This window comes from Chiloscyllium plagiosum, chromosome 19, assembly GCF_004010195.1.
Source record: "Chiloscyllium plagiosum isolate BGI_BamShark_2017 chromosome 19, ASM401019v2, whole genome shotgun sequence".
NCBI lineage: Eukaryota > Metazoa > Chordata > Chondrichthyes > Orectolobiformes > Hemiscylliidae > Chiloscyllium > Chiloscyllium plagiosum.
In genome coordinates, this window is record NC_057728.1 from 26,966,081 (window position 1) to 26,976,988 (window position 10,908).

Consider the following 10,908-nt stretch of genomic DNA (forward strand, 5'->3'; position numbering starts at 1 on the left):
TGCTTTGAATACAGAGGAGATTTACACCAGTGTTGCCAGGACTTGAAAGTTACAGCTATGAGAACAGATTGCATAGACAAGGATTGTTTTCCCTTGATCAGAGGAGGCTGAGATTTGATTTAGTTGGAGTGTACAAAATAAAAATGGGCATGGTCAGGGTGGGCAGGGAAAACTTGCTTCCTCCAGTGGAGAGGTCAGTTACCAAGGGGCACAGATGTAAGGTGATTGGATGGGACATGAGGAGAATGTACTGCCTGATTTTGATGGTGGAGGCAGAAACCCTGAAATTGTGTGAAAGAAACTTGTACCTGAAGCTCCATAAGCTGAAAAATCTGTGAATGATGGACTGAATAACCTGTTCTGGTCCTATCCTCTTGTATTTTTTAATAGGTTCATTTTATAAGCAAAATATTTAGTGTATATGTAAGTGCAGGCACCAATAGTTGCTTTTATTTTGTGTTTCCTTCTATTACAGTGCATGCTTACAAACTCACACTGTTAAAACAACACTAACTAGAAGCACAAGGAGGAAGATACTGGTGCATCTAAATGAAGACAAACTTCAGCACTGACTGGCACTAAGCCAACTTGGCAGAGTGAATGTAATATCAGTTATAGTCTGTCAGGCCCAAGCATGATGAACTGAACAGCTTCCTTCCGAGTTCAATCAATGTGCAATTCTCTGAGGATATTCTCTCAGTCAGAGACACCAGATCAATTGGGTCCTCCTCATCTGTGGAAAACCCAAATTGACCACTGACCGAAGCCAACATTGAAATACTCCTACCATGCACTCTGAGTACAGAATGGGCATTCTTTGTTTATGCTGCATCTGATAAGTAGGATCTGATTTGTGAATGCTTGATGCTAATACAACATGACTGCTTTTAGCAGCATGATATACACAAGGGTTATGGATGAATCAGAATACTTTCCATGCAGATCTGCTCTCATATAACATCCAGCAGCTCTGCTGGAGGCCTGGGAGGGGCAGACCTAGGAGGACCCCATCTTCATAAAAATAAATGTTTGCCAAAAAAGAAACAAGATTCATTTCAAAATTCATATTAATAACTTGAAGATGAATTTCAATACCCCATAATGTGGAAACTAAATTACCAAAACATGTTGAATTATTTTACATGAAAGTACCCTTTTAGAAGAGGAAAAAGACTAGCAAATTGAAAATATTTTAAAAGATGCATTTGGTCTTGTAAACCATTGGACTGGTAATACACAAGACTATTTTTCCCAACAGCTGGTACCCATGTTTACATTTTGCTGTATTGTCTTTACACACTAAATTATTTTCTGATACATTATTCTCATGGGAAAATAGAACGTGGGTTTTAATTACACCACAGTAATCATGAGCAGGTCAAATGAACTGCAATTAAGTGATGACCTTCTTCACTGTCACACTAAACACTGTTAAAGGGCTAATGAATACAAAGCATATTGTCTTTAAAATGCACCTGTTTAAAGTATTGATTACCTTAGGACCAGAGCAAGCCACTCAGCCCATCATGTTGGTGTCAGGTGAAAAACAAACTAACTATCGATTCTAATCCCGCTTTCCAGCACCTGGTGCATAGCCTTGCAGGTTACAGCACTTGCTATTCTCAGGAACAGTAGAAAAAGTAAGAATATTAAACCAGAAAACAAACAACAAAAACTAATAAATCCGTACTTGTGACCTTGGTTGCTGAGATTCCGAAGAACATTTGTACCAAATGGACATCAGTTAACTCTTCAGTTTACAGCTTCAGATTTGATGGCAGGAAGATGACTGAAAGATCCTGATGACATCCGCTATTATGTCAAGAAAATGATGATGTAGATGGCAAAGTTTCCATCTGGATAAACTTTATTGGGTATTAGCTGTTGGAAAATAAGTGGCTGCTGCTTGTTTGTTCCTGTTATGTGGAGTAATTGGAGTAGACATCATAGCCTCAACACTATGGCCAAGCAGCCAAGTGTTCTCTCTGTTTTGGAGCAGGCACTATGTTGTGGAAAACTCTTCGTGTCTCTGCTGAAAACTGGGCAAACGAATAGATGTTTGACCTGGGAAACAAGTCAAACAATTGTATGTTTATGCTTCTGGGAGACATAGGTTTCCTTATAGAAACTGCATTTTACTGTAAAGATGATTTAAAGATATTGAGAGGAAGCTTGAAATCTAATGGTAACTTTCTAGATTCAACCATTATGCACTGTTTACACCCTATACTATCTCAAGTCACCGTTCATTTTCCAACTTTTAGCGCAGGAAAGCCCTCCTGTTTCTCCCTCCATTCCTCACATGACCTAAAAATCAGTCTCATGTCTTGTCTACCAGGAGGAGTGCCATGCATATAAACCCTATTTTGGGGGACAAAGAATGATATTGGTAAAAACAGAGGCGTGGGCTGCTTAACTATGATTTCACTAAGGGATTGATGCAGTAACTGAATGAGGATGGAAATATTTAAGAAATGAGTATCATTTCCTAAATCCCATATTTGCACAGTAATTTTGGCTGCACCATTTGTTTTGAGTGGGATCTTTTTAATTTGATTGTAAAATGGTTAGTTTGCAGGTCCCAATGAATGCAGTGTAGCAATATGTCGACCTTGCTTATGACTGAGCTTGTGCATTGGATTAGAAGCATGACACATTCTCTAATTCAACTATTGTTTTGTTGAAGAAAGTAAATCTAGTGACCCATCCAGTGTGATCAATATGCCGTGACAGTACATTAAAATTTCATTTGAAATGCTAGTTTGACTGAATAGGATTACGTTAACAGCTGTTGTAAGTGAATTTGATACGAGGAGACTTGCTGACAGTTACAGGAGGGTTTTAATGTTGCACATCATCGTGTCCCAAGGCTCTTGGTTCAAATACATCAGGTATTAAAATTTAAAATTAGGAACCTTTTTACATTGTGCTCCAAAGTTCATTTCTGCACCAACGTAAAACCGCTCACAGTGGCTTAGTGATTAGTACTGCTGCCTCAAAGTACCAAGGACCCGAGTTCGATTCCACTCTTGGGTGACTATATGTGGAGTTCGCACATTCTCCCCGTGTCTGCCTGGGTTTCTTCCCACTGTCCAAAGATGTGCAGACTAGGTGGATTGGCCACGGGAAAATCAGGGTTAAAGGGATACGGTAGGCAGGTGGGTCTGGGGTGGATGCTTTTCAGAGGGGTGGTGTGGACTCAAAGGGCCAAATGCTTCCATACTGTGAGGATTCTCACAACAAAATCATAAAAGGGCTGTATCTTAATTAAGAAATCTATTAAAAACAGAGCATTTGAGTGAATTCAAATGTGAGAGAAACCATTGTCAGAATTGAACATAAAAGTAAAACCAAAAGGGTGCAGGGATCAAACATTGTCTGTTTTGGGTTAGGCCAGGATAGCATTGAAGCCCTGGAGCAAACCCTTAGGGATTAGAGTTGGAAAGTAGGACACTCGAACAGCACTTCATATGATGCTAAGTGGTGAGGGAAATCGAGTCAATGGAATATCACCAGATGATTAGCAAAGAGCAGGAAAGGTAGGAAACCCTGTGAAACTACCCAGTATAAGGTAGTAAATACCTTACACCATGTCATAATGTAATGTGAACCTTGGGTACTAATTACTGGCAGCTTATTGTATAGTGCAAGCACAAATCTATCTTCGTTTATGAGTCAATTGGGCTGTTCAGTACTCTATGGTGGAGAATGGACTGTAAGTATCAGCAAAAGAATCACCTACCTTTCAGTACAAGACAAGGCTTCCATGCTCACATGTACACATACACTCACACTCGCCCTCTCTCCTTCACACACACAGTCTCTCTCCCTCTTTCCCTCACGTGCACGCACACACACATATAACTCTATGGGGTGAATTTGCTTTTGCAGAATTGTATTTACAGATACATTCTATTTTAAAAGCACACAATCTGTAGGTAGTCAGCCCACATGACATTTTATAAATTCCTACTTTGGAAATAGAACTAGTTTGACTCAAAATTGGAATGCAGATAGACTCTATCCTCACACCTTTAAATCATAGTCTGAGCTGAGATGTAGCTTTTTTTTAATAAAACCTCAAGTTATCTCAGGAATGTGACTTGAGAGAAGTTCTGGGATTTACATATTAATGAATTGAAATCTGCAATCCATTCTAAAAGATGAAAGATTTAACAGCAATCTAGTTCTGTTCAATAAATCGTATCAGTTGCATGACACTATGATCTTGTGATATAAATTCTGTGTCTTTTGATCCTGCTCCATTAACTACCTGACGAAGGAGCAGTGCTCCAAAAGCTTGTTACTTCCAAATAAACCTATTGTACTATAAGCTGGTGTTGTGTGATTTTTAACTTTGTCCACCCCAGTCCAACACCGGCACCTCCTCATCATATTATATCCTAGTAACTATATGCAGACTACACTAACGCTAAGGCATTTGACTATTATCAGTGAAAGGTAAAGAAGACACGTGACTCCATGAGGAGACTGTGACCAACTATTATCTGCCTGAATTGACAGATATTCCCATCAGTGTGTGTTAAATACTTGAATGGGTGGACTTTAAGATAGCTTATAGGTTGATCCTTTTGTATCCATTACCTTTATATAACATCTCCTTCCAAGCTATTTCTCTCTTAGTTAACTTATGAAACAATTGTATAAGCCACTACATTCCATTTATCATGACTTCTTTTCTTCTCTGACTTCACGTGGATGACACAGGGACCCGGGTCGATTCCGACCTTGGGCAACTATCTGTGTTGAGGTTACACATTCTCCCCGTGTCTGCATGGGTTTCTGCCAGTGCTAGAGTTTCCTCCAACAGTCCAAAGATGTGCAGGTTAGGATGGATTGGCCATGCTCAATTACCCCATAGTGTTCAGGGATTTGCAGGTCAGGTGGGCTACCCATGGGAAATATGGGGATAGGGTGGGGTGTGGATCTGGGTGGGATGCTCGTTGGAGGATTGGTGTGGATTCAGGGGCTGAATGGCCTGTGTCTGCGCTATAGGACTTCTTTGATTCACAAATTTAAACAAACTGGTGTTTGGACAATTCTTCCAGAATATAATTCATTAGATATGGAGCATCCACACTGGTAAACTATTAGTTTGAGGGTGGTTGATCTTGATATTGATCTTTAGATTATTTCTCCTCTGAAGGATCCTTTATCTCATGGATATCTTTCACGGAGTAATTGGTTGATTACTGATGATGTTGGTGGTGGTCCATCACCTTCACTGGATGACCTTTGATTCCACAAACGTCCATCATGGAAGACAGCTGATGAAAGAAGTAGTTTCATCTTTTTTACCACGTACTGGCCATATGACTGAACTTTCTCAAGCCAATGGCTGTGTTGAATGTCTTCTGTCAGGCTATGTGTTCTTGCTTGGTGGATTAGATTATTTCTGCACTCATGCCATCAAAGGTATTGATTGTGTTATGCCACCCCTGTGTGTTGCACATACTGTGCTGTTACAATTGATAAATTAAAATTTCACCAATGATCACAGGTTGACTGTATGTTCCGTTTCACTGTTTGGTTATTCCCATATATGCTGATGGTTATCATTTGAAAAATTTTAATAGTAACAGGGATGGAAAAACTTCCTGTAGTCCATGAATTCTGAACTTCTCCCATGCTGATAGTGTGAAATAGTTCTCAAACTCCAGTAAAATATATTTCCAATTGTTGAAGCTTCTTCTGAGATTCAGCCATTAATCTTGGGAAGTCTATAAAGTCTTCTGTTTTGTTGGGTTGTGTTTGCTGAGGTTAGTGGCTAGTATTGAGTGACTTTATGGAGGTTTGTAAAATCAAGAGCAGCATGGATAAGGTGTAGAGTCAAGGTCTTTTTCCTAAGGTTGGAGTGTCCAAAACTAGAGGGCATAGGTTTAAGGTGAGAGGGTAAAAATTTAAAAACGACCTGATGGGAACCTTTTCATGCAGAGGGTCGTACGTGTATGAAATTAGCTGCCAGAGGAAGTGGCGGAGTCTGATACAATTACAACATTTAGAAGACATCTGGATAGGTAAATGAATAGGAAGGGTTTAGAGGGATATGAGTCAAATGCTAGCAAAAGCAGTAGGCGAGATTGGGATGTCCGATTGGCGCAGGTGAGTTGATGTTTCTGTGCTATATGACGCAATGAGTCTAAGCTTTAGTCCAACTTTCACAAATTGCAGGATGTTGAGTGCTTCTTTACTCAAGAGTGAGGTTCATTGGTTCTAGATGCCATCCATATTCTTGAACATCTGGTATTCTTAATGTTGTCATGATACCTCTAACATTTCCTTAATATTAGTTGACATTCCATCTGCACCATATATCTCTGGATTGGTCAGCAGTAATTTTGTGCATTTTAAGGAAGATATTTGGTTGTCTAAGGAAGTGATACTTGCTCCTGTGGCAAGCCTAACTCAAGTGAGATGCCCATGACATAAATAAATTTGGTCATTATCCGTTTCTGATGAATTACTAATTTCTCTGATGAAGGCCTCTGGAACTTTCTCAGAAGGAGAGCTACCATCAGACAAGGATATTTCTTCCAGTGATGTTCAGTCATATTGCTACTGTTCACAAACAGTTTTTGACGTCGACATATATTTTTGGAAATGGCCAGTCTTATTACAGAAGTGACATTCTTCAAACATAGCTGGCCATTGTTTTTGCTTGTAAGGTGTTCTTATATCACAACTTTGATGCTGACTCTTATAATCTGTTATATGCACAGAGAATACTGTACAAACTCAGCAGGTTTGACAGCACCTGTGGAGAGAGATAGAGTTAACGTTTCAAGTGTGGTATTCTAAGGCATAGCTTTTCTGCTCTCAGGATTTGTCTGTGATTTTCCCTGGATTTGCTTATAACAATTTGGATAGATCTTCACAAATATATATCCTTTTTGAAATGTAAAAGCTCTGATACTGATCTGGTACTGATCAAAAGATAGTCACCTCTTCTGCAGAGACTCAATCTGTCTACCACCATAGTTGACTGAAACAGCCACTTAGAAAAGCTTAGGAAGGAGGTAGCACTCTGCACTGAACACAAGCCACCAGCGGTTTATACCTGATCATCACATCATATTATAAAATAGTGGCAGCAATGGGATGACTTTATGTAAGTATCAGCAGAAGAGTCACCTATCTCTTATAACAAGGCAAGATTACATGATTATATTAATCCTGAGGTATATCAACTATTACTAACGAGAGATGGAAAAGACTCCTGCATCTCCATTAGTAGACTGTGACCAACTACTGTCTGCCCCAACTGCCTGTTACTCCATCCAGTGGCTGTGTTATATTTCAGAATAGGCAGCTCTCAAATCAGGAGAAAGTGAGGACTGCAGATGCTGGAGTTCAGAGTTGAGAGCATGGTGTTGGAAAAGCACAGCAGGTCAGGCAGCATCTGAGGAGCAGGAGAATCAACGTTGCAGGCATAAGCCCTTCATCAGCTCCTCAATTCAGCTCATAGATTAATCCTTGCGTATCCATTATCCATACAACACTATGTCAACAATGCAGAATTCAATAAGTTCTCAGAAGGTAAGACAGTTTGAAAACAAAGAACAAACTAGTCAAAGACACCAGTTGGAGTTAAGAGAATGGTCAGCTGATTCTTTGCTAAAAAAGTTTGTAGTTATGTATATGGTAACAGCAGTCCCGAGATTTGAGAAGCCAGTGAAGAATGTGGCAGGCCAGAAAAGAGTAAGGATTGTGGCCTCAGTGTGATCTCTTGGGATATAATTTTTTTCTTATTTTTCTATCGAGAGATGATATCATGAACAACTAAATAGTTTTTTTCCTGTCACCAAATCAATCATGGTATTCTTTATATATTAACTACCACCACTAAATCACTCATGTTCCAATTGATTAATTTATATTCAAAGCCCTTTGCAGGCAATGTAATAATGCCAAAGATGAGGGAGAGAGGGAGGGGATTAGTGAAGTGTTCACAATTAAGTCTTACCATGTTTTAAATTTAACTTTCATTTTAATCATTTAGTGCTACTACTCCCAGTGGTCAATCATAGAATCATACAGCACGGAAACAGGCTATTCAGCTCATCGCTGACCAGATATCCTAAATTATTCTAGTCCTGTTTGCATGCATTTGGCCGTATCCCTCTAAACCCTTCCTATTCAAATACACTGCAAATGCTTTTTAAATGTTATAATTGTACCAGCCTCCACGACTTCCTCAAACACTACCCTCTGTGTGAAAAGGTTGCTCTTTAGGTCCCTTTTAAATCTTTCCTCTCTCACCTTAAACCTATGCTCTGTAGTTTGGACTTCCCTAACCTGGGAAAAGGACCTTGTTTATTTATCCTATCCATGCCCTTCATGATTTTATAAACCTCTATAAGGTCACCCCTTAGCATCTGATGCTTCAAGGAAAATAGCCTCAACATATTCAGCATCTCCTTATAGCTCAAACCCTCTAACCTCAGCAACATCCTTGTAAATCTTTTCTGAACCCTTTCAAGTTTAACAACATTTTTCCTATAGCTGGGCGACCAGAATTGAACACAGTATCCCAAAAGTGGCCTAACCAATGTCCTGTATAGGTGCAACATGACTCCCCAGCTCCTATGTTCAATGCACTGACCATTAAAGACAATTGTGCCAAATGCCTTCTTCATTATCCTAACTACATGTGATTCTATCTTCAAGGAATTATGAACCTGCACCCCCAAGGTCTCTGTTCAGCAACACTCCCAGGACCTTACCATTAAGAGCATTAGTCCTGCCCTGATTTGCCTTACCAAAATGCAACACCTCACACTTGTCTAAATTAAACTACATCTGCTACTCCTCGGCCCATCTGATCAAGGTCCTGTTGTACTTTGAGATAAACTTCTTCAATGTCTACTACACCATAGATTCTGGTTCATCTGCAAACTTACTAACCATTCCTCTTGTGTGTTAATTGTTTTTGATAAATAATTATTTGACTGATATGGGGTAAGTTTTTTATAAAGTACAAGGGGCTGTTTATTGATGTCTATTTGCTGTCTTAAATGTGAGCTGATTTGTTTTTGTAATAGGTAATTAAATTGGTACAATGAGGTTCAATTGTCTGCTTGACAATTATCCTGGTGTCATTGGGCCATTGTATACATTGACACAGACCGAATTCATGAAAAGCAGTAGCTGAATCTCAGAGTGTGAAGGAGTTTGGAGTTTAATCTCAACTACCAATGAGCTTTCAAGTGCAGTTGGACAGTTAATTTTGCCTTAAAACAACGTTTGCGTTTGGTGCTGAAAGCTATAAATTTTTAAAAGCTGTGCTTGCTGACACCAGGAGCATGCGCATTAACAGAGATATTTCTTACAAATGGCTTTACAAATAAGTTTGATTTGGAGTCACCGCAGCAGTGCATTTGAACTTTTTTAGAAGTTTGTTACAAAAATGAATTTATGTAATAGAAGTTCACTGTGTTAGCTGTGGCTGAGTTGGTAGCACACTTGTCCCTGTATTAGAATGTTCAGGATTCTGCTGCTGCTAGCCCACAGCACCTCATGGACAGGAGCACAAAGATTAAGGTTGGTATTTCAGTTCAATGTTGTGCCATCAGAAGTACTGGCAATTGAATAAGACATTTAACTAAGGATCTTTTTGCCCTCTCAAGGAGGATATGAAAGATCTCATGGCATTATTTTGAAGAGGAGCAGGAGAATTATTTGATCATTGCCATTTGCGAGAGTTTGCAATGTATCAAATGGTTTGCTCATTGACTGCATTAATGCCTACACTTCAAGAGCACTTCACTTGCAGTAAAGCAACTTGCAATGTTCAGTGGTTGTGATAGATGCATTGTCAATTCTAGTTTCTTTGTTGATTTTCTTGGATAGCTGTTAAATACACTCTGTAACATCAGAGCAGTTTCTGGATTGCTCAGTCAGTACACAGTTGCACGGTGACATTGGACTAGAAATCCAAAGCCCTGGTCAAATCCCATGATGGCCGAGCAGATGGGGAAATTCACATTCAATAAAATCTGGAATTAAAAGCTGGTCTGTGTAGGCATTCTCGATGAGAATGAACAAAAGGCAAAAACTTATTTGACCTTGCTTTCACCAAACTACCTGTCACCAAAGCATCTGATCATGTCAGTACGGTAGGAGTGATGACTACACAATCATTGTGGATCTGGAGTGCTGTGTTCTTGCTGATGATACCCTCCATTATGATGTGTGGCATTATCACTTTGTGAAATGGGACAAATTTCAAATAGATCAGACAACCCAAAACTGGGCATCTACGAGGTACTGTGGGCCCATGTCAGCTACAGAATTGTATTTAGCCACAACCTGCAACTTCATTGTGCAGTCTATCCCCCTGTCCATTGTCACCATCAAGCCAAGAGATGGTTTAATGAAGTGTTCAGGAAGCTATGCTCGGGGTAACACCAGTCATACCTAAAAGTAAGGTGTCAACCTAGTGAAGCTGCAAAACATGAATACAGAAGTAGCAGCATGCCATAGATAGAGCTAAGGGATTCCACAACCAAAGGAATTCCACAGATCAAGGCTCTGCAATCCTGTCACATCCAATCATGAATGGTCATGGACAATTCAACAATTCACTAGAGGAGGAGATTCCCTATCATCAGTGTGCTGGAGCCCAGCCCATCACTGCAAAAGTTAAGACTGAAGTATTTGCAGGAATCTTCAAGCCTGAAGTACGAAGTAGATGATCCATCTTGATCCTCCAAAGATCTCCAGCATTACCGCTACCAGTCTTCAGCCAATTTGTTACGCTCGATATGATATTAAGTGATAGCCAAAGATGATAGATATTGCAAAGGCTATGGGCCCTGACAACATTCCATCAATAGTAATGAAAATGTGCTCCAGAACTAGATGTGCCCCTAGCAAAGCTGTTCCAGG